The sequence below is a fragment of the Ambystoma mexicanum genome, chromosome 6p, assembly GCF_040938575.1.
Source record: "Ambystoma mexicanum isolate Mex_15411 chromosome 6p, UKY_AmexF1_1, whole genome shotgun sequence".
In the NCBI taxonomy this organism is placed as follows: domain Eukaryota; kingdom Metazoa; phylum Chordata; class Amphibia; order Caudata; family Ambystomatidae; genus Ambystoma; species Ambystoma mexicanum.
The window spans coordinates 678,211,584-678,234,694 of record NC_090935.1 but is presented as its reverse complement, the minus strand read 5'-3'; positions in this window follow the sequence as shown (position 1 = coordinate 678,234,694).

The following is a 23,111-nucleotide window of genomic DNA, read 5'->3' as shown; positions in this document are numbered from 1 at the left end:
AGGTCAGCACATTCTGTTTATTTCATTACAGGGATGAATTGCTATTGTTTTTATTAGATTGTCTGCTCATTTATCTTGTGTTTTTTAAAGATCCTTGACGGGAAATCTCATACATTTTCATATCATAGAACTATTGTTGTTTGGGTACTTCCTTGCTGTCTCACACCCATCTTGAAGAGAGTAACCTACCCTGCCCCTCTCCCTGTGCTACCTTAAAAAGGCTGAGGGGGGTGTAGCAGTCAAGTCATGGGTGTTCCCCTTTAATGATTGAGATTTCTGTTGGTTTTGCAGTAGTGTGGCTCTCAGTAGCAGTTTCAGCCACTAATCATCAATTTTCTCTTACAGAGCAGTAGTCATTTTGTCCCAATGTATTACACGCTAACAAGTATTTAAAGGTGGAGGGTTGGTATCTGAAAAGTCAATATAAAAACAAATGGGATCATTTTCATAAGCAATTCAGAAGATGAAATGGCAATATATTCCTATCTTGGGGAAATGTCAAACTGGCATTGGAATGTGGAAATTGACGTGACAATTAGTCAATGAAGACAAAGACATTTCAAAATGTGCCTTATTGGAACAATGTGAAAATGGTATGGCATTTTACTGGTGCAGTCAAGAAGTTGACATGACAGTCTGAGCATAACTAAAACAGTGCAAAACTGGATTAGAAATGTAGAAATTGGTATGGCTATTTAAAAACGTTCAGGCTGACAAAATGATCTCAGATGCAGATATTTGAACAGTACCACAGGCAGGATGACACATTGGTCATCATGTTATTAGAAGCATACCTGAATATTTTAACAACACCATACTATTCTTAAGAGCATCCTAAAATATTGTTGACATATTTGACTATATGTTGGCTGTGCCATGTCATATGGTGACAGCGATGTTTTATGTAAAATTAATCCACGTTATTGTGATTTTGTGCCTTAATTTTGATGGGCTGTTAAAGCTTGCAATATTTTCCATGCAAGTTGATGGCAATGTGCATCAGGCACTCCTTCAGTTGTGTTAAGCATGTATGTGTTTATTGTGAACATAGGGGGTCATTCCGAGGTTGGAGGTAAGCAACAGTCCTTACCGCCTGGCGCAAATAGCGTGTCCGTGCAGTCATTAGCCCGCTAATAGAGGGCTATTACGACTTCGCGGGCACAAGCTTTGCGCCATGCCAGAAAGGGCATTACTGCAATGCCGTTAAAGGCACAAAAAATGCCCTTTGCAGCATCATGCAATAGCACAGATAGCACTACCGGCATGAACCAATGCGCCATTAGCGGTGACCGCTATTAGCTGTCACATCTAATAATGGTCACCGTAAATAAGCGGAACCGGAAGTAGCGTCATCGCACAGGAACAGGAAGGATCACGGTGGCCATCTTTAAGAACACAATCCATTGCCATCCTGAGCACACAGGACCTGTGGGACTCGGCTGTTTGTCAGAAAACCTTCTCCAAACACACCACAGTGCCCAAGGCCCTTAAGAAAGGAGCTGCCCGCCAGCGCAAGGAGCGTTTCAATGAGGATGAGTTGGAGATGCTAGCCGGGACACTGCAGGAGCATGCTGGGATTGTCTTTGCCAACATCATGAAGAGGGAGGCCATCTTAAAAAAAAGGAGATCTGGGCACTTGTGGCACAGAAAGTTAGTGCAGTTGCAAACACCCCACGCACCACAAAAGACTGCCGTAAGCGCTGGGACGACTTGCGACTCAGAGTAAGGAACATACTCTCCGTCAACAGGAGCCAGGCAATGGCAACAGGAGGAGGTCCCAGCTCACCCATCAAGCTGACCCCATGGGAGGACATCTGCGCCAGCATGATTGGAATGTGGGGATAGAAGGTGTCGGCGAGATGGAGTATGGCCCCACAACATCGGCCGATGGAGGTGAGTGTCCTAAGAAAACACTGTAATGCAGAGTCTGATGAAAGTCAACCAATATGTCAGTCCAAAGAGGCAAGCCATGGCCCAACACACACACACACTCCCAGCAAAGTAGGCAGACGCATCACAGACACATCAGATGCCTGCAGCAAGGCAATGCTGTACCTGACACATACCACACAAAGATGTAAATGCCATAAGTCACACAGCATGCAGGCCCCCAAAAATATGCATGTCAGATAGCATAGCTCTTGGCCAACATGGGTGACCCCGACGTATGCCTGCATAACCCACCCATGCATCAAACAACGTGATCATCAAACTCAAAAGCCTATTACCCTCAATTGTGTGGATGATCAATTGTCCAAATGTATGTATGATGCCTGTATGATCAAAACATCACTCATGCCTTCCCTCTCTTCGACCTCCACAGGCTCTGACCATGACAGCAATGGCCATGATGCAACCCCCTCAAGGACCAGACCCCGGAAGAGGTCCCGGGATGATGCCAACCGCCCTTCGACCTCGAAGGGACAACCCAAGGGCCGCCATGCACCACCAGGCAAGACACCTCAGGTTGCAAGTACACCAGTGCCGCCAAGGGCTGTAGAGGCAGAAACACCAACACCCAATGCCCAGCCTGAGGAATCAGCTGGGGCACCACACTCTGAGGAGTCAAGTTTGGCTGGGTAGGTGGCAGCCACAGCACCCCAGGCTGTGGAGGACCCACAGGATGAGGTATGGGTGCCCGTTGAGGACGATTCATCAGAATTGCCCCACACGCCCAGTCCACTGGCATCCCCCCAAATATCCCTTGAAACGAACCACGCCACCACCCTGGAGCAGTCTGGGCGGGAGCAAATTGAAGGGCACTTCAGTCTGATAGTGGCAAGTATTGAGGCTGAGCAGGCTGAGCAGGACACCCAGGAACCATCCACCTCCAGAGTTGCACCCGCAGAACACCGCCTCCATGGGCAAAATATTTGCCAAAAACACTAGCCGCCTCTGCGAGGAGGTCTCGGCCCTCCGCCAGGTACTAGGCCACATAGCCAATGACATGGAGGCAGGGCATCCGGCTACCCAATTCGAGCAGGCGGCCACACCGTCATCAACTGAGGCACAGCACGTCCCTCCTGTGCATGTGCACCGCAATGATGTGCAGCCACTTCTTCATCATCACCAGGTGGTAGCAGGTCAATGTCAGGGGTCAGGGATACGTTGCGTCGGATAAACATGTTGTGCAGCATATCACATGCCATGATGGTCTTGGCCACCTTCTCATGCCTGTAGAGGAGGGCCCCACCTGACGGCCTGAGGCAGCAAAACCATGCCTTCAACAGGCCAACGGTCTGGTCAATGACCACACGGGTAAGGGTGTGCGATCGATTGTAGTCCTGATCGTGCCTGTTCTGTAAGTGTTTCGGACAGGGGTGGTGAGCCACAGCATCAAGGGATAGCCACTGTCACCTGCATGGGAGGCATAAAAGCTATATGTCAGTCGATTGATGATGGACAGCTGTACTAGTCACACATGTCAGCAGATTATCGTTGGTCACATGCACATGTCCCTGGTTGTATGCCCGCCATTTTTAGGCCCTCAATGTGTCCTGTGCCATGGAATATTGGTGTGGGTTGCATCTTCAAGATGATAGACGGTGTGCTCTGACGTCTTGTAGCTCATGCATTGTGTACGCATACAGCTGTGTTTGTGAAAATTTAGTGATGTGTTGTGTTCTGTAAGGTTTTCTGATGGGGCGCATTGGCAGTAGGCTCTGCAATGTTAGGCATTCTGCCCTATTTTTTCCCATCGTGACATGCAGCACTCCTGTGGTTGATCTGGGATATCGGGCACAACAATGTGTGATGATCTTGCTTGCGTCGCCATCCATCTGCACCTGTTTGTAGTGGTATAGTTTGCGATTGCGGTAAACCACCTCCATGGCATGGAGGCCACCTTTTGTTTCAAGAATCTCCTGGGGAGTCTGTGGTAGGGATATGTATTTCATTGTGTGCTTGAGGAGGGCATCCAGCACTTGCTTCAGGATGCAAGTGAATGAGGGTGGTGATATGCCATGCATGTACCCCACTGTGTGCTGGTAGGTGGCTGTGGAAAGGAAGTGGAGCACCAACACTACCTTCAGTAGAGGGGGAATGGCGGTGCGTATTTCAATGAGGCTGACAATCGTGTATCATGTCCACAATGGTGTTGATGGTGTCCCGGTCCAGACAGTACAGGGTGGGGTTGTGATGCAGGTTTGGGTTCGAGGGACTGGCTCTGATGTTTGGGATTGGGGGCTGCATGCATGGTTATACTGGCTGCACTGGTGGGGCATGTTGGGCCTGTCTCACCCTCCTTCTCCTGCTGCGTCTCCTCTGTGGTGCCTGCTGTTGGTGTTGTTGCTGGTGTTGCAATGCATGCATGTCCTCCGGCTGAAGTGTTGATGCTACTATTGGATTGATCTTGGTGTGGAAAGGGGTGTGGTGTGTGGGTGTGCTCCTTTTGGTCAGGCCCAGACTCCATTGCCTCTACCTGTGCTGATGGTGTGCACCTGTGGCATTTGGGTGCACTGCACATGGCATTTTACAGTTGGTCAGAGATGCCGGTATTTACGGCATGGTGGAAACCACTTTTAACGCCTTCATGATGCCGGTATTTGCATGTCTGCTTCACTTGTGATCTCCTCCAGTTTACAGCATGCCGCTATTGCCAGTATGATGGTCCGCGTGCCCGCGCCCATGCCGCTATTAGAAGCACCGTTATTTACGGTGCCGCTAATAGCGGTTTGGCTGGTCGGAATAGCCCGGAGCGGTAAGCAATGCCGGTAATCCTTTACCGGCATCGTTTATCCCTTACCTCCAACCTCGGAATGACCCCCAGAGTGTATCTTTCGGTGGTGCAGTTTCAGGTGGCCCAAGAACTGTTGTAGGGAAATGCTTGTGTGCACTGCGAAGGCCTTCCCTCTGAAATGTTGGAGCACCTCATGCATTCCCACTTAGGCACTCTTTGAAAGTTTAAGGGTCTCTTCAGCATTTACGGCATGGCGTAAACCACTTTTAACGCCTTCATGATGCCGGTATTTGCATGTCTGCTTCACTTGTGATCTCCTCCAGTTTACAGCATGCCGCTATTGCCAGTATGATGGTCCGCGTGCCCGCGCCCATGCCGCTATTAGAAGCACCGTTATTTACGGTGCCGCTAATAGCGGTTTGGCTGGTCGGAATAGCCCGGAGCGGTAAGCAATGCCGGTAATCCTTTACCGGCATCGTTTATCCCTTACCTCCAACCTCGGAATGACCCCCAGAGTGTATCTTTCGGTGGTGCAGTTTCAGGTGGCCCAAGAACTGTTGTAGGGAAATGCTTGTGTGCACTGCGAAGGCCTTCCCTCTGAAATGTTGGAGCACCTCATGCATTCCCACTTAGGCACTCTTTGAAAGTTTAAGGGTCTCTTCAGCATGTTGTTTGCTGCAAAACAACTCATTTGGCCAAATATTGTCAAAAATGTACTTAGGTGAGACCTATTTCTAAACATTACCTTAGGGGGAGGGTGGGAATCTCCTTTACCTGACTCGTGGCTCTTACATATTCCTTCAGTGGACCTGGCAGCCCATCAGCAGGTTTATACAATTCGCTTGTTATTATGAGCTAAACATACAATCGAGTAGGGTATTACCCAGAGGACCTCTCAGTGGTTATGAAGTGCCATCGCCAGGATTTCCATCCATCACTTGTTTTTTAACGTCCGTTTTCACCATAAAGAAGTCCTGCAATAAGGTTTAAAGTCCAATCCATCGTAGTGGGTTTTTGACATACTAGCCTGAGTGCATTTCAAGGGACTGGTACAATTATCCAGCGCCAGAGGAAGCACACACTGTACTACTGTTACTGTATGACTTGATTGAGGATTTTCATTCCCTCATCTGTTTGCTTATTAGGTAAGCCTGGCTAATACGGCACATCGTGGTTCATTAGGAGCATTGCAGAATTTGTAAATACAGGCAGCATTTAACGCGTGCTTTTATGGACCGTATTCAACTCAATTCAGAACTAAAAAACCAGGAGAAATCATTCTGTCACCTAGTGTCTTCCCAGGTACCTCTCTATTCATGCACTTGCACGTTCTCAATGTCACTGGGCCTAGTAATGTCGTTGTTTGTGTTCTCCCTTGTTCCCCTACCTTGTCGCGCTCTGAAACACTTGTTTACGAGCGCGATATAAATAAAATATATCATATCATATTCTTGTAATGAGGCCCATTTATATGTTACCCCTACATTAACTAAACTTTTTTCTTAAGTCTCGAACCTCTGCTTGCACTTCCACTCAATATTCAGCCGGACACCTTAAACGAGTGTGAGCGAGGGGAGAATAGGAGCACATCTGATGCTCATAATAGTCCAACACCCCCCCCCCAACCCCCCACGCTTGCGTACATGGAGTTGCACATTTAGCAGAAAGTTCATTTCCATCCCTGAAACATGAATAGAAATGCATGTTTTTATTTATTCGCGGAACCAGACGTAGTTTATTTCAGAAATGCTGCATGTACGGAATGGATGTACCACCTTATGTCCAGCAGTCCCATTATAGGTGCGAATCCCAGGCAATGCCCCATTTTATCATGCTCATTTCTGAAATGCTGTATTTCTGGAGGGAATGCTGAAAAGTGGTGGGCAACCCGTGTACTAAAAAAAAGCAAAAGCAAAACATATTTCTATACAGAATTTCAGCACATTTAACCAATTAAGCTATTACCATCAGCACGGCTCTAGTGATGAAAACCGATTATTCACGCTAGGATGCTAGTCTATGCTTATAGAGTATCGACTGAGCCTGAAAGATACTCATGCCAAAGTATAATGATATATTTGACCTCATCTGAATACTTAATACCAACTTAAATTGTTGATGAGTTGTGTTCAGGAAATACTTGGTTTCCTTTCCTGTAACGATCCAAATATGATGTCTACATCGACGAAAATGTGAGTGTATTGTACTGGGTCAAGAGAAGGACACACATTCTGATAATCCATGTCACTGATGTATTTATTTAAAGAATAAGGTAAACGCCTATATTTGCCTATGCTTTGGGGTGTCGCTACCTAACAAAACTAACTAAGGTCCTGATCAGTTTTCAGAGAATGTCTTAACAGAATCGGTCCACCGTCCAAACTAACCCTTTGTGGGGTTTTTGCTTCTGGCAAACTTCAATTCAATACTTTCTTTTGAAATAGTCTCTGTTGACTGTTTTTATCAGTTTGTGTAGTTTATTCAATTCTTTACGGGACTTTGATTCCTGCTTTCTTTGGTAATAGATTTCTGTTCCTTTCTTGTTTTCCTTTTGGCTTTTTTTCTTATGAATCATTCTTCTCTTTTCCCATTGAAAAAATATCTGATACTTATAATTCTCTACTTTGGCACTCTTTTCCTCTTTATACTGTGCACAGTCTCTAGTCCCTCTCTGAGACTTATCCTTAAACCTATTCACAGTATCAACCTTGTCTTCAGACCTTTCTTTTATATTTTGACTCTCTTCTTTGCCAAGACATCCTTTGTCTTGACGGATATCAATGTTATCATTCCAACAGTGATTCTCATTCACTCTTCTATGAATTGGTCTGATTAGCTTTTCTCCTTGATTGGGACGAGTCTGTGGACTGCAGTAATAATTCTCATTCACTCTTCTAGTTATTGCTCTGACAACATGTTCTCTTTGAATGAGACGAGTCTGAGGACTCCAGTAAGGATTATCATTCACTCTTCTATATGACAATACTTTATCTTGACTGGGACAAGTATGGTGGTCCTCATAATGATTTGCGTTGGTTTCTGTGGACTTTAGTAATGCAGTCTCTTTATCTGTACTGGGACGAGTATGAACATTCAAATAAGGAGTCTCCATCTCCCTGCCGGGTCTCCTGTCTTCCCTTATACTTGTTTCTGTTAGGGATAACGTCACCAGGTTTCCTATTTGTTCGAGATCGTCCCTTCATTTCATCAGGTTAGCTTCTTATGTTCGTTCAATCTCCCTCCATTTGTGCCGTTGTATAGGATGGCTCCTTGATACTTTAGATACAGACTCGTTCTGCTTTGGCAGTTGCAGAGTTGTATAGGATGGCTCCTCGATACTTCAGATACAGACTCGTTCTGCTTTGGCAGTTGCAGAGTGGTATCAGTGTTGTTTTTGGGACACCAGGTCCATCACAGTTTATTTCTGTCATGCCATCACTCTCTCTTTCTTTCTCTCTCAGGGTTTTGGGATGCCATACGTCCCTCATCGCTTCTCTCCCTCTCGGTGTTACCAGACTCAGTGCATCTATTTCAGTTTCTTGCAACAGCAGGACATCGCGCATCCAGTCTCTCCTCTCTGTCAGTGTGCGAGCCAATCGGTAACTGGCAGACTTCTCTCGCTGGTCTCCAGTCTCCTAGTCTTTCATATATTAAGTTGCCATGGGATATTCCCGGTGCAGTTTTGTATTCCTTGTTTTCTTTCTCCAGTGACTTTTTTTCTCCTTTGTATGGCATCCGCGTTGTCTCAGTTAAGGGGGATTTTTGATTGAAAGGAATATTCACAGTTTCCTGCTGATGATAACTTATTCTGGTATTTTCTTAATATAAATGTTTATCAGATAGGTTTACAGAGGTATTGTTGGAATGTTCTCTAGGGAGTTCTTCACAGGAATGGAAGTCCTTGTCCCCAAAGGAGGAGTCTCGCTGGGTGAGATCCCACTTGCCTTGACCCTGAGGGAAGGTGTTGCAGAGCAGGCTCACCTCCCTAGCCTCACAGCGCGGGACTCCCCTTGGAGAGAAGGGACAAATTCCTGCAATAAGTCACAGTATGCATACTAAAGTTATGATGTTTAGTAAATTTCGATTTGTAGCCTGATAAAAGGTGCGTCCACTGAACCTCCACTAATGACCCTCATTATTGTGTTTTGGAGCAAAATGGCCCTCATTGGGATTCCACTCAGCATTATCTTTCTTGAGAAATATCTTCTGGGAGATGTCACATTGATCTTCTAGAGTATGTATTAAATCAAAGCGCAGGTGGGGGAGCATGTGTTCCTCCTCTCCGATTCATTCTCAGCCACACCATCCAATTTGCTTATTAAACTTTGTTGGAAGGGCCTGTGAAAAGTGAAAGTTCAGCAACCTGAAAGCTATTAAGCCTCCCACCAATTTATGGAGCAGGCACTGTATTACTAACTCGAGTACAAAGTATGCTTCTTTGATATGCAAATACTTCCTGTAATGTTCATCCGTATTGAAACTGGGGCACCCAAATGTCTTGTCAACCACACGCAGCTATGAAGACGTCTCCTCAATAGCTCATTATATTGAATGGTTGGGCAATATGAGTGGGTTCATATCAAACATGATCAACAAGGATATCAAGTTGTCCCACCTCACATAGCCAGTGTGGAGGTGTCAGGGGCAAAAGGGGCAGCGAGAAGCTGATCAACTGCTTGCACATTGTTATGAATTGCGTTAGGTTTGGCACAACATTCATGTTGGAGATGGCCGGGTGCTGGTGTGATCTGTGGGAGAGCTTGGTAACTGAACAAAAAGATGAAGATTGGACATAACTGATTTTAGGAGATGTGAGAAACGAGGCATAGACCACCAAACATTCCAGTACAAGATCCAATTAGTCATATTGTAGGGAAATCTACACAAAAGAAAAAAATGCAATGAAAGAAAAGTGGCAGTTAAAAAAAAAAACATGTGTGCTATAGCCTGTTCACAGCGTCTGAAAAAAGTTTGTGTGAGGAAATGTGCAACATTAGCAACCCATCTTCCAAAGTATGTGTCCAAAGTAACTAACAAAGCTCAGAAAATAAGTCCTACCAGTTACCAGAAAGTGTTCAGCAACCTTTATTAAAGTGAACAATAGTCCAATCTGAGAGGAAAAGCAGAGCATTTAAAATAATAGAAAACAGGGATGGATCTGCATTTTTAGCTGTTGTTTGTTTTTGTTTCCTTTGCTGGATTAAGAATTGACATTTTAAAATGTAGAGATGTTGAAAATATGGACCTTTAATAGAAATTTAAATACAAATAAAATGTTATAATGTTGTTCTGTTTTAAGGGGACAATTGCAACATGGAGAATAAAATGACTTTTCAAGGCTGCAATTGTGTATGAAACCAACCTGAATAAAACTAGGCCTGATCTGCCAAATGGTATTCCTTCCTTTCCCTGACCCATAGCAACACAGCAAAAACAGGACCAAGGGGGTTGGTTTCCCGTCTCATAAAAGAAATGAAATTAAAACTTAAAATATTATGAACCAGAGTTGCCTCACAGGATTCAGGCCCAACGGTAAGAACCATGTGAACAACCCTAAGTAGTATACCACATATTGAACCCACCTTGCCTTGATAAAGACCCTAAGGTTGAAACACATATTGGCTGTCCTGTTCCTTCACAAATTCATTACAGTTTCTATGATATAATTGTAACCTATCGCAAGGACAGATCTGACACTGAGGCATTCCTACTTGTGTATACTAAATGTGCAGTCACATTGCTGACTAATAAAACACAGGAGCAAACTCCTGGACAAACACTGCAAGCGCAAGGTTGCCTTTGGTCACTCTTTTTTCCAAGTTAACTGTTTCTTACACTACTGCTCAGGTCTAAATTCTTCAAAAAGTTTTTCGATTTCTCTTAATTTATCCTCCGAGTTAACAATTAGAGGATTAGATTTAAATTTTAGTTCATCTGACTCAATTTCTTTTTGTACTTTTACTGCTAGTCTCTGAGCTGTTGAAATCGTTAGGGCCATAAGGTCTCTACTACATTTTGTGGCAATTTTACTAAAGCCAGTTTTGTATTCCTCATCCTCCAAGAATAGGCCTGGCTCATTGCGTATAACCAGTCCTGCTGGTATGATGCTTGCTCTCAAGTACTCTCTCAAAAAATGCCCATGTAGTTCTGTTCTAAATCCCTTCTTCTTTGATTTTAACAGTTCCTCGCAGTTACTTTGTGTTAGTATAGGAAAAGTATTGTCACCTTGGTCAAAGAACGACGCTTTGGAAGCAGGACAGAGAGTGGTTAAGTCAAAAGATGTCATTGATGTTATTGATCTTTAGGTACAGCTGTGTGTTATCTGCATATTGGTGTATCTTGACGTTGGTGTTGGTGAGTAGATCCTCCCCCCACCGGGCCACATCCAAAGGGATCATTGGTACTGTTTATGTTAGGAAGAGAGTTGTCAAATGTTGCTTTTAAAAGATTATATTGTTTCTATGCTCCTTGCTACATTCTCGTTTACACTTTTCTACTTCAGCACATTTTTACTACTATTGCTGTTATTTAAGCTGCTTGCTTAAATAATATTATTATTTTCTTGTTAATAGAAGCTCCCTTATATTTTTAGTTTGTGCTATTGAGTGGTGCTGAAAGCACTACCTTTAATCCGAAGCTATTGTCATTTAAATAAGAGCTTTAACATTAGAGAATCAAATACAGGTTTTGAATGAGGGTCTGTAATGCTTTTCTGATGGAGAAGACATTTGAGGAGGGATACACAGTTGTTAGGTTATTCAATCCCTCCCATTCCCTGCTCCGAGCCATGATAACCCCTATGTCTAATCCCACCCATTCCTGCCCATCTCTGAACTCTTTGAGCTCTTCCATGGAGGCAGACATCTTGGATGACTGTCTCAAATGAAGTTCTCTGGAAACAAGCCGAATATAGTGGCCATCTTTGAATGGGAAATATACCATACATATTCCAAATAACATGATACATTGAATCATGTGAGTATAATCTTTCTTAAAATAGCTAATGAAATTTACAATACTTTCGACAGCAATAATTACTTCAGTCCTTTCAGTGTTAATTTCCTTGTTTTTTAAAATATAGCTAGGCCTTTTACTTGTCCTTTTAAAATCAGTTTTAATATGTATCAATGGGTCTCATTACAACTGTGCCAGTCCGGTAACAACGGTGCCAGTAAGCCGGACCGGCACAGTACAACTCTGCGGGCGGGTGGTGACGACACCCGCTCGAAGAGTTCTCAATGGAGCAACGGTACCGGTGCTCCCATGTCCCCATTCCCATGGAGTCCTATGTGACTTTATGAGCTTTTCAGTCAAGTCATAAAGACACACAAAAACTGTGTGGAAATGCTATCTGTTAGTAAGCATTAGGGGCCTGATTTAAAAAATTGCTTTTCAATGTGAAAATCAATGTCAATGCTTGGGGAGTGACAAAGCTTGAAGGTGTGGTTTGGTTATTTGCCCACCCATTGACTGCCTATGGCCATGATGCTAATCCCTACAGCCATTATCACCCAGTTCCTGCCTCTGCTCATCCAAAGCCCTCATATTGGGAACTCTTTGAGCTCACTTTAACTAATCAAACGTTGCCCTTGAAGTGCCTGCCAGTGTTTTCTCAAAGCAGTCTTGTGAGTTAATGACTTAGTTTGAGCAATAAAAGTGCTACTGGTGTAATACACATGTCTTAACAGGGTCTGCCTTCAGCCACTGCATTTATAAACAGTATGCATGTCCTTCACTGAAGTCCTGTTAAAAACAAGCATTGGCAATGCCAACAGTTTTGGCTTGTGTATAAGTATTAGGCATTTGCAAGGCACTGCTATTAGATGCCTAGGTTCTCCTGCCATTTTGAACCGGCTTCCATCAATGGGCAGTTAATAGCACTATGGGAGTGCCTGGCCAATGCCTTTCCCATACCCATACTGAAGCCCAAACTGTTGGCATTGCCAATGCTTGTTTTAATTGCTATCACTATTGCAATAGTAAAGAATATGATAATCAAGGTTCCTATGCATACCGTCCAGCTGTTCTATGCTGCAGAGAGAACTGTGCACCCTAACTAAAGCAGTCTTTTTTCATGTGTCATCTTGGAAACCTAGAACATTACTGTATGGGGTAGTTCAGTGATAACTGTTCTCTTTAGTGTGCATTTTCTCTGTTATTAAAACATTCAGCTGCAGCATCTAGTAACACCCTATTGTGAGCGAAGCGCTACATTTAATCATAGTAAAACATTATCACTGTGTTGGTTGTAACGTTGAGCTGCATGACATAATGTAATGATGCATTATAATTAATAAGGCTTTACATTATATTATTGGACACCTTTTCACTAGTAGATTGTTTTTGCAAGACAATGCAATTCACAGGTGCACAACAAATGACCTTCACAACATGTTCTATGCCCCTCCAGGACACTGGTGTTTCTCAGTGAACCCTAGTTGTTTGATGTCTAAAGCAAGCAAAGAAAGCAAGATGGCTGACCCATCTTCATGCTCTGTGGCAGAGGAGCAGAATCACTGAACGAAAAGTTGCACAGAATTTCCTGGAGGTAATAGTACAAATAAGTCGTTTTTACAAATATCGGTTTACTGCCTACAACATTTCAGGGATGGTGGTATTTACCACAGGTCGTATTCCAACGGAAAACCTGAATACCTATGAAGGGTTTTATGGTTTTCTTCCAGTAGTACAGGGAAGCATACGCTTTTCCTTTCACTGCATAGAAACCTACAAAGGGCAGGAAACGTGGGTATTTCTGATGCTCGCCTTCTCACTCGTTTGTAACGCGGTGGGGAGAAAAAGGAACAATTACCATTCTATGCTTAATGAAACATTTGACAGTAGAAGATGGTTTAGTGGTAAAAAAAAATAATCTTTTAAACCATGAAGGCAGATTTACTGAAATGCCCACAGCAGTGTTTAAGTAAATGTGCATCTGTTATCCTATGTAGGTGGCAATCCTGTAATCAAGCAGAGCCCTTCAGATTAACACTGCTGGTGATAGTAATTACTGCTGGCAGGCATCAGGCCACAACTCAGCTGAAGTTATAATAACTCCCAAAGTAGGCAGTACTTCATCTGTTAGATAGAAAAATTATCGCAGAGCATGAATGTGGCTTTGCAAAAATCCTTACATCAAATTAGAAATCGACTTTTGATGTCATAGTAAAGAAATTGCATAACACAAGAGTAGCATGGATCATGGCATCTCTTAAATTACACTGTAATGTAACTGAATTGTGATTTGTAAAACCTCACAAAAATGTGAACAATCAATTGAAGTAATAGTTGACAGAGAGATAATTATAATTATTGGTTGGGTCTGTGTACCTAGCCATCTTTTGCTGACCCTTTACCATTGTCCTGGTTTTTGGGCAGACCGGTCTTAACTCATGCCCCTGCTCCTCACAAGTTCCCCCTTCTTGGTGCTATGCCACCAGAAATCCAGTACCTTTCCAGCAAGCCCTACCCTCCTCTGGGAGAGTCAGTGCAATGATCGCATCGCCTCTCAGCAAGAACCCACCTTGGAGGGGTCCCAGATGTTCCACACTTTAGTGTTCCCTGCTCCCTCTCTCTGGACTGTATGTTCTTGTCCTACCTCCTGGCCACTTCTTTGGGGGCCCCCGGTGTTGTTGGGTTGTGTCTCTGGGTCACCCTCACCTCTCCCCCAGCCTTACTGTTCTGCACCATTCTCGCCCTCCTGGGCTCCCGTGTTATTAGTCTCTTGCGGGGGATAGGCGATGAGGTGTCCCTCTATGTCCACAGCGGATAGCCTGAAAGGGGACTCCTCTGCCTACTGGGCCAGTCTTCCCTGTGCAGGCCCACCTGGCCTCTTCCTCCACATTGTCCCTCCTCTGCTCTATCCCAGCACGTGGCTGCCTCCGGCTCCCCCTGGCACTGGGAACTCAACCGGGTTCTGCTGATCCTCGTTCTCCCTCCTTCTCCTCTGATGCTCGCACCCTGCTCCTCCTCATCTCCCCAGCGCTCCTCCTGGTCAAGGGGAGTTTGGGGTGTGTGTCTTCCACTATTCTCTTGCCTGCAGCCTGGCATTTCTTCCCTCGTCTCCAGACTGGATGTCGTCGTTGAATACACTGCTCCAGTCTCCCGCTGACACTCAGACTATCCGCTGCACATATGGGACACACAGCTTCCCTGGCTCGGCCACTATCCCATCAGGTGCCCCCGTTCAGCTCCTGCAATCCTGGACCCTTCCAGACCCGCACCTCCATGGTCCTTTCAACCCTGCTCCAGATTCATTCCAACTCTCGTCTGCCCACACAGGGCACTCCGCTCCTCCAGCCCCGCTTGCTGCCCTAGCCGCCTTCTTCTCCTTCAGGTCGAGTGCTCGCTGCAGTCTACAGTGACCATCTTTGCTCCCAGGTCCCTGCCTCAGCGATCCCCACTTTTCACTGGTGTTCCGCGCATCTCCTCGCCTCCAAGCTTGCCCCAGTTATAGCTTCCCTATGCCCCCAGCCATGGCCGTGTCGGGGTACCGTCTCCGTGGGTTTAAGGCAGGATTTATGTCAGGGTTTACACAGGTGGTCCAGGAGCCACAGAGAGCTACGCGCGCATGCTCCGGCTGCTAGCGATGCCCCCCTAAAGCACTACCTTTAAGCTGAAACTATTGTCATTTAAATAAGAGCTTTAACATTAGAGCTTAAAATATGGGTTTGGATGAGGGTCTGTAATGCTTTTCCAACAGAAGTGACATTTGAGAAGGGATACACCGTTGTTAGGTTATTGAATCTCTCCCATTCCCTGCCCCTTGCAATGCTAATCCTACGGCTAATCCCACCCATGCTTGCCCATCTCGGAACTCTTTGAGCTCTTCCTCCATCTTGGATGACTGTCTCAAAGGAAGCTCTCTGGAAACAAGCCGAAACAAGCAGCCATCTTTGAATGGGAGAGATACCATGCATCTTCCAAATAACATGATACATTGAAACATGTGAGTATAATCTTTTTTAAAATAGATAAAGTAATTTATAATACTTTCAACAGCAGTAATTATTTCAATCCTTTCTGTGTTTCATTTGCTTGTTTTTTTTTAAATATTGCTGGGTTTGTTGTTTGTCCTTTTCAAATCAGTTTTAATATATGTATCAACATCTTACAACACAAAATCGGCAATGTTGTGATACATGTCATGTAGTGCTCAAACCCTTACTGGCTCAATGATTGCCTCTGTTAGTTGAGAAGGGTCATGCAGATGCTTGCCCCGCATGGTCCCACAATCTGAATGGCTGTGCTCGGCTTCACACGTAAATTGCTGGCTCTCCCCACCTCTATTTCTGTCCACCAATGCATTATCTTCTGTTGTTTTCCTTCCCCATTGCTTTTAAACCAACTATAAAGTGTTCAAATAAGAAACTTGCAATAAAACAAGAAACCCCACAGTACTCAAGTTGGAGAGGATCTGAGTGTCTTTATCCGTGAGATCCTCTCCGACGTGAGCACTGTCCTCTGTGTGTTTGCAGGATTTTGCTCGCATTTGCTCCCCGCTGCTGGTATTCGGCGCATTGCCGACAGCGGGCAGATATAAGTCCTCCACACAGAGGACTCGCACTTTGAGATGTCTAGCTCCCCGCTGCTGGCAACGTGAGACAGCCGGAAGCTGAAATCCAAAGTGCAAAATCCCACGAACACACAGAGGACAGTGCTCACGGATTTTGAGCACTGTCTTCTGTGCCTTCCTGGAATTGTGTACACAAATCACATTGTAGTACAGGGAAGAATACACTTTTCCTTACACTGCAGAGCAGCCATTCTTTGCATCGAAACCTACATAGGGTGGGAAACATGGGTATTTCTGATGCTCGCCTTCTCACTCGTTTGCAACGTGTGTCACCTTCTCACTCGTTTGCAACGTGGTGGGGAGAAGGAGGAACAATTACCATTCTATGCTTAATACAACATTTGACAGTAAAAGATGGTTCAGTGGTAAAAAAAAAAAAAATCTTTTAAACCATGACGCAGATTTACTGAAATACCCACAGCAGTGCTTCAGTAAATGTGCATCTGTTATCCTATGCAGGTGGCAATCCTGTAATCAAGCAGAGCCCTTCAGATTAACACTGCTGGTGATAGTAATTACTACTGGCAGGCATCAGGCCACAAATCAGCTGAAGTTATAATAACTCCCAAAGTAGGCAGTACTTCATCTGTTAGATAGAAAACTGATCGCAGAGCATGAATGTGGCTTTGCAAAAATCATCACATCAAATTAGAAATTGACTTTTGATGTCATAGTAAAGAAATTGCATAACACAAGAGTAGCATGGATCATGGCATCTCTTAAATTGCAATGTAACTGAATTATGATTTGTAAAACCTCACAAAAATGTGAACACTCATTTGAAGTAACAGTTGGCCGATTATTATTATTATTATTATTATTAATATTATTACTCCTCAGACTATACCACTGAGCTTTACAAAAAAAAGTGTTATTTCTGGAGACCACCAGGGGGCATCGGAATGGAGTCTTAATCCACCCTTGCCCTTGCCCTGCAAGAAACAACCATTAAAATGGGCAGAAATCGCTAACAAAATGAAGTGGAATTGAAACAGCGTCAACATAAAGGCACCTAGGAGTGGCTTGCCAAAAAGCACTGACCTCCATGGCAGGATCCAGCAAAGATCCTCTCCGGGAAAGATGCGGCCTATGAAGTGACGGACGAGGAGGAGACACTGCACACTATGAAGGCAGCAGGCCACAGGACACGCATTCCCCCCGACCCCCAATGATTACTGCCGGCTTCAGCTGAAGCATGCACGGACAGATCCTCGATTAACAGGGGACGGAACCCCCAACACTACTGACACCGAGGGAAAGGAGAAGACGAGGGAAAGGAGAAGACGTCAACCCGCAGTACCGCTGGGAAATCCACCCATGGCCGCCCCAACAGGTTACCATCCCACGAGGCAGCGGAGGGCCCGATGGCCTGAAGTGGAGGAGCACCCCCACACAAGGTTTTCGAAAAGTGGGCTCCCACCATATATAAGCATATTCCAAATTTAATGGAGTAAGCATGGACTTCATTAAACCGAAAAAGAGAGAGAGGACATAGTGCATATGTATAAAGAAGCTGTAGTTATGCAGGATGGAGCAACTGTCAAAGAATGGCAAAAAATCCCCTGTATATTATTGGTTAGCAACTATAGGACTTTCAGTACACCAATATGTATCAATAAATATATATTTATCTTTATTAAGTACATATTGGTGCAATACATAACATAAAACCTAGAACATAAAAGTAAAAATCAAAGGCATAACAAATATGTCATAAAACAAAGAAACTTTTTTAAACAAATCAAACAAAGCTCGCTGATAAACACACTGTTTATCAGGTACCAGTGCAGTTTATCGAATAAGAGACTATGCTGAAAGTGGTACAGAAGGGCCACTGTCGGTCTAGCTCGACAGTGAATTAACTCTTGTTGCACCCCCACACAAGGTCAGTCCTAGCCCTCCTCCAGCACTTTAAGCACCACGTAATAGGGACCCTGCAAGAAACAATCATGGACCAGGCAGGGCACGATAGAAGCATTACCTCTTGGGACTTCTGGGCTAAAACATTAGCAGTGCTGAGCCCGATCATCATAAGGCATACAATCTGTGTGTCACATACTGCGCCCACCCCACACCTTGAGCTGGCGGCTCACTCTCAGAGTCCAGTGGTCCTCTAAACCCAGTCCAAACCCCCACCACCTCGGAGGGAATCACACATACCCTTCCAGAAAGAGATTTGAGGACACCACATTAATGAAACAAAATACACCCCGGTCTGGCACTCGCTCCATTTTGGGCCTGAGGGGGGAAAACCAAACCACTGGCACACCTGAAGATCTCTAGGCATGTGCCAGAGCCTCTGAACCCTTCATTGTCCTCAGCCATTTACGAATCGGACCGCAGGAACGGATGGGTGCCCACCCCAGTTAATGGGGACCAAAGAGCAGTGGGGCATTGAGCAGGGGACCACCAAGTGCCACACACCGTCACAAAACCAGAGAGGCATCTCAATGAGAGACAGGCCTTCCTGAAGGCCTACCAAATGCCTAGGACCCAACTTGTCCCACGGGTTCTTCCCTGAGGCCCCTCTTGAGGTGCACACTCACCCAACAGAATCAAAATTATCAAGGGTACAGGGTGCACGCACGTAGACACTACATGCTGGACCCTGCCCTGGCCATGCTACTGAGAAGTTTTCGTAGGGACCCTGAGCAGACCACATCACCTCAAATGGAGGACATACCACCCACCATGGGTGATGACAAAGAAGGATACACAAAGGCGGTCATACGTCAGCTACTAGAGGAAATCAGATCCATCAAGAGTGGTCTATCACTGGCAATCACAGACCTGAAAGAAAGAGTGGATAAGGTTGAGGATAAACCGATAGAAACAATCAGATGTTAGGAGACCTCATGGAAATGAAAATGGAAGGTCACATGCAGGTATTGGAACAAAAGGAGAGGAACCTGAAACTCAAAGTTGACGATCTAGAGAGTCATAAAAGACAATCAAATATAGAAATCATGGTCCTAAAAGAATTGCAGGGTGAATCTACCCTCACCCTGGAGTGGCAAGTGAATTCACTAAATGATGGCCTCTTCAACAACCCCTGCAACCCTGAGATCACATTTGATAGGATACATCGAGGAGGGGGTCCGGCTAATGGTCCACTGTCTGGGGTTGCCATATGTCACTATTTTAAACAAAAGACAGACATACTCCAAAGATGAAGAAATAAAGGGTAAATAATCTTTGAAGGCTCACAAATTCGATCATATAAAGATCTCTCAGAACTGGCTGCAGGAAAGGAACATACCATATTTATGGGGATATCCCATTGGCACTCACCTTTGAACACTGAGGAGAGGAATACAGAGTCACTGTGCAGGACGAAGTCGAAATGGGCCTTGAAATAATTTACCTCATAGGATCGAAACTCAGAAGTGAAGGATGCCAACGCTACCCCTCGCATCAAGGATGGTAAACAAATTCCTCACCCAAGGAGAGGTCGCTCCACAGGCACCCGAAAAGATTTCAGATTGAATACCCCATGAACAATGGAATGCGCTTTCCCATCATGGAAATTACTGATTGGACCACCTATGGTCTGTCCATACAACTGGGGCTGTGTTTTAGGGCCCACACTTCCGGGTCCAACGGACGATAATCGAGCAAGTGCCTAAATTGCTGTAAAATATTTTAGAATGTTAACTCAGGTTTAAAGTAATGTTAAGGTTACCTTGCAATGGGTAAGTGCCTCTGTTAGCTGGCCCTTGTATTCTTGTGCATCTCCAAGGTAGGGAAGTTTCAATCGCATCCAGAAGAATTGATGGACGCAAAAAGGGTTTGGGAACAGCAGGGGATCAATGGGGACTTAGTAATAGCTCAAACGGTTGTTGTGACCAACATGATGCATTGATGTTCCAGCTAGCGCAGCTTCCACTCAACAATTGTAAAGCGGAAGGTGGAACGGGACACAGGTGACTATTGGGTGGTGATCATAGAGAACAAAGGCGGAAACCTGGATGACATATCTCAATGGTACTAAAGTTGGGTCTTTAAATGTGAAGGGCCTGAACTAAACTCAGAAACACCCGATGGTGATGCAGGAATTCAAACAATCATGTCTGGATATACGTTTCATGCAACAAACTAAATTCAAGAAAGGGGAGGAAAGCACACTGGAAGGGAGCTTGGGACAGTACTCTGGTCCTCAGGCCCATCAAAAAAAGCAGGAGTGGGAATCTTAGTTAGGATGTGTGGGATGTCATGACCCACTTTTGCTCTGCCATGCGGCATCCCTCTGTTCTGATGGTGCCAGAAATCCTAAAATGGCTGCAAAACCCTTGTGTGCGCAATAACCGCTGAAAATCTTGCTTTGCAACACAAAAAGATGACTGCCAAATCTGCCATGCATGTTGTCAGTGGTGGAACAGAGATCTCACTCCTAAAACATGTCACTGGGCTTCACAACAAGTAAAAAAGGAGCACAGAGGGAAAAACAGTGCTTTGCTGAAAGAAATCCAAAACCTTGCTTTTAAATCCTTTTTTCTTGGTTGCTGAAACTGCAGATTGCCGGTACAAAACCCCCTTAAACATCCAATATTCTTGCTGGGTGCTACAATTCAATTAGTGCAAGAAATCATTGTGCACTTACAATGTCCTGCAAGGCTGAATTTGTCATAAAAACATCCACAGCAAAAGTTGCCTGCCTGTGGAATCTGTCAAAATCTGGGTGCAGTGCCCTCGGCCACCTGAATGACAGCTGTTAGAAGCCTGCCGGATTAACTTTAAAAATGTATAAGCTAAAAGCAAATGTTTGCAATGTAAATGGCCTGTTACTGAGAGTGACCTATGTTGTAATTGTTAATCCCATGGTTTAGAATCTGAAATAAGTGTTCTAGCTGCCTGTTTTGAAATTACAAGTTGGTTTTAAGCAAAGGAAAAATGCTACAGAAATAACAATTAATTTAAGCCTGGCTGAGCTGCAAGAACGGGAAAGGAAGGTTTCTTCCAGAAGGAGGACACTCCCCCCAGCTGAAACTCACGGGGAGGTGCCATTTGCTGGGGAGCCAGAAGGAGACAATGGACTTCCTCCAGCTCAAAGGAATGCCAAGTGTGAAGGGTCGTAAATGGCCTGGGCCCAGGAAGAACTGGGAGAAGACTGCTTCTGCACTGCAGAGAGACAGAAGGAGGCAGAGACAAACAACCATTTGTGGCGGGACATTCACAAACAACATTGTGTTTAAATACATATAAGTTACCACTTAAAATTGTTTAAAATACAAAAATCACATATTTGTGCATCTAAATTCTGACTGTACATTTTAAGAGGCAGCAAAACCATGTGGCATGTTCTGGGAAGACACAGCGGAAAATGTGATATTGCACAAAATGTATTTTTGATAGAAGCATGAAACTTCATACACTTATGCACATGTTCAACGCGCACATTTGTACACATTTTCTGATAAACTGGACATTGTGTTCCTGATAAAAAGGGCAAAATTCTGTAACAAGCAGACACAAAATCTTACTGTGACAGGGTTTTGTGGAGTACCTGCTACTCAAAATATGTGATCTATATATGTGATTGTTATGGAGGTTGCATATGTGTAAATATGTATTGTGTCAAAAGTAGTTTTTGTGTTCAGAAGACTAGGGGTGGACTCTAGGCCTCGTAAACCCAAACCATAAATATGACACACTGTTTTTCTCCTCCTATCAAGGAAGAGAGGAGACCCTGACTAATCGCATGCCAAAGGTGTGCGCTTAGGATAAACCAGCACACACACCCTTTTATCATAATCATAAATAGAGACAGCTCAGCACTGGAAAAAAACAGACAGATTCACCCACTAACCGATTGCTGGCGGAGCACCCTTGAGCAGAACCATCCATCTTCCTTGCTCCAGACTCCAGAACCTTGGCAAAGCAGAAAGGCCCATTCCATTAGCTGAACCATTCTCAGCTAGGCATTACATTTCCAGAATCCTAACCAGAATCCCACCATAAAAGGGGAACATCAAACAAACAGCCGGGCTGTGCTGTACTGCTACCAGCTAAAATAATTATCATCAGAACCAAAAGATCCAATCCAGCTGTGCCGTGCTGTGACCAGAGCCATTGCAGACCCGATCCAGTCCTGTGCCATGCTGTGAACAGACCCAGTCCAGTCTGGTGTGCCCAGCTGTCTATCCCAGAACCAGATTCCCTTCCCTGACCAGAAACCTTGACTGACCAGAATCCTGACGGGTCCGTGTAAAAACATATCTAGTGAGTACCTATAGGTAGGACTGTGTCACTAGCATGTGTACTGTCCATAGTTAATCCCTATCTTAAACCCATCCTCTCTTGCATTCAGAAGCGGTAGTGTTAGGAGTAGTTTGAATTGTCAGAACTTTTCTTGCGCTAAGTTTCTCTCATTTGTTTTCTAAAATCATAAATCATTAGTGTTGTGGATAAATAAATTGAATCCCAGAAAGAAAGTGAGTATCCACCACGTGAAGGGTCCCTGGCCAGGACTGTGGAGATTCATGTGTGGCATTCTCTTTTTCTATAGTCATAATCTAGTATAAGAAATCCTTTTTGTCTTTTAAAAGTGCATTCCTGATTTCCCATTCTTGCGCCTATCTGAAAAAAATGACATCCACTAAAATGTCCACAACTTCGTCAGTTCTTATGCTAGAAGCAAAATGTCAACTTCTGCTTGTAGCTAACATCCTCGGCTTTCCATAGAACATAAAGCCGCATTCCAAATCCATATATTTCTCCCATTATCACAATTACCGCATGCTGACAAGTTTGCCGCAAATTTCGTTTTAGGGAAATTCTAACATGTGTAAAACAGCTTTTGATTGCTTCCGACCACAATTTTAAGATTACACATTGCTTCTTAGTATTAAATCATTGCTA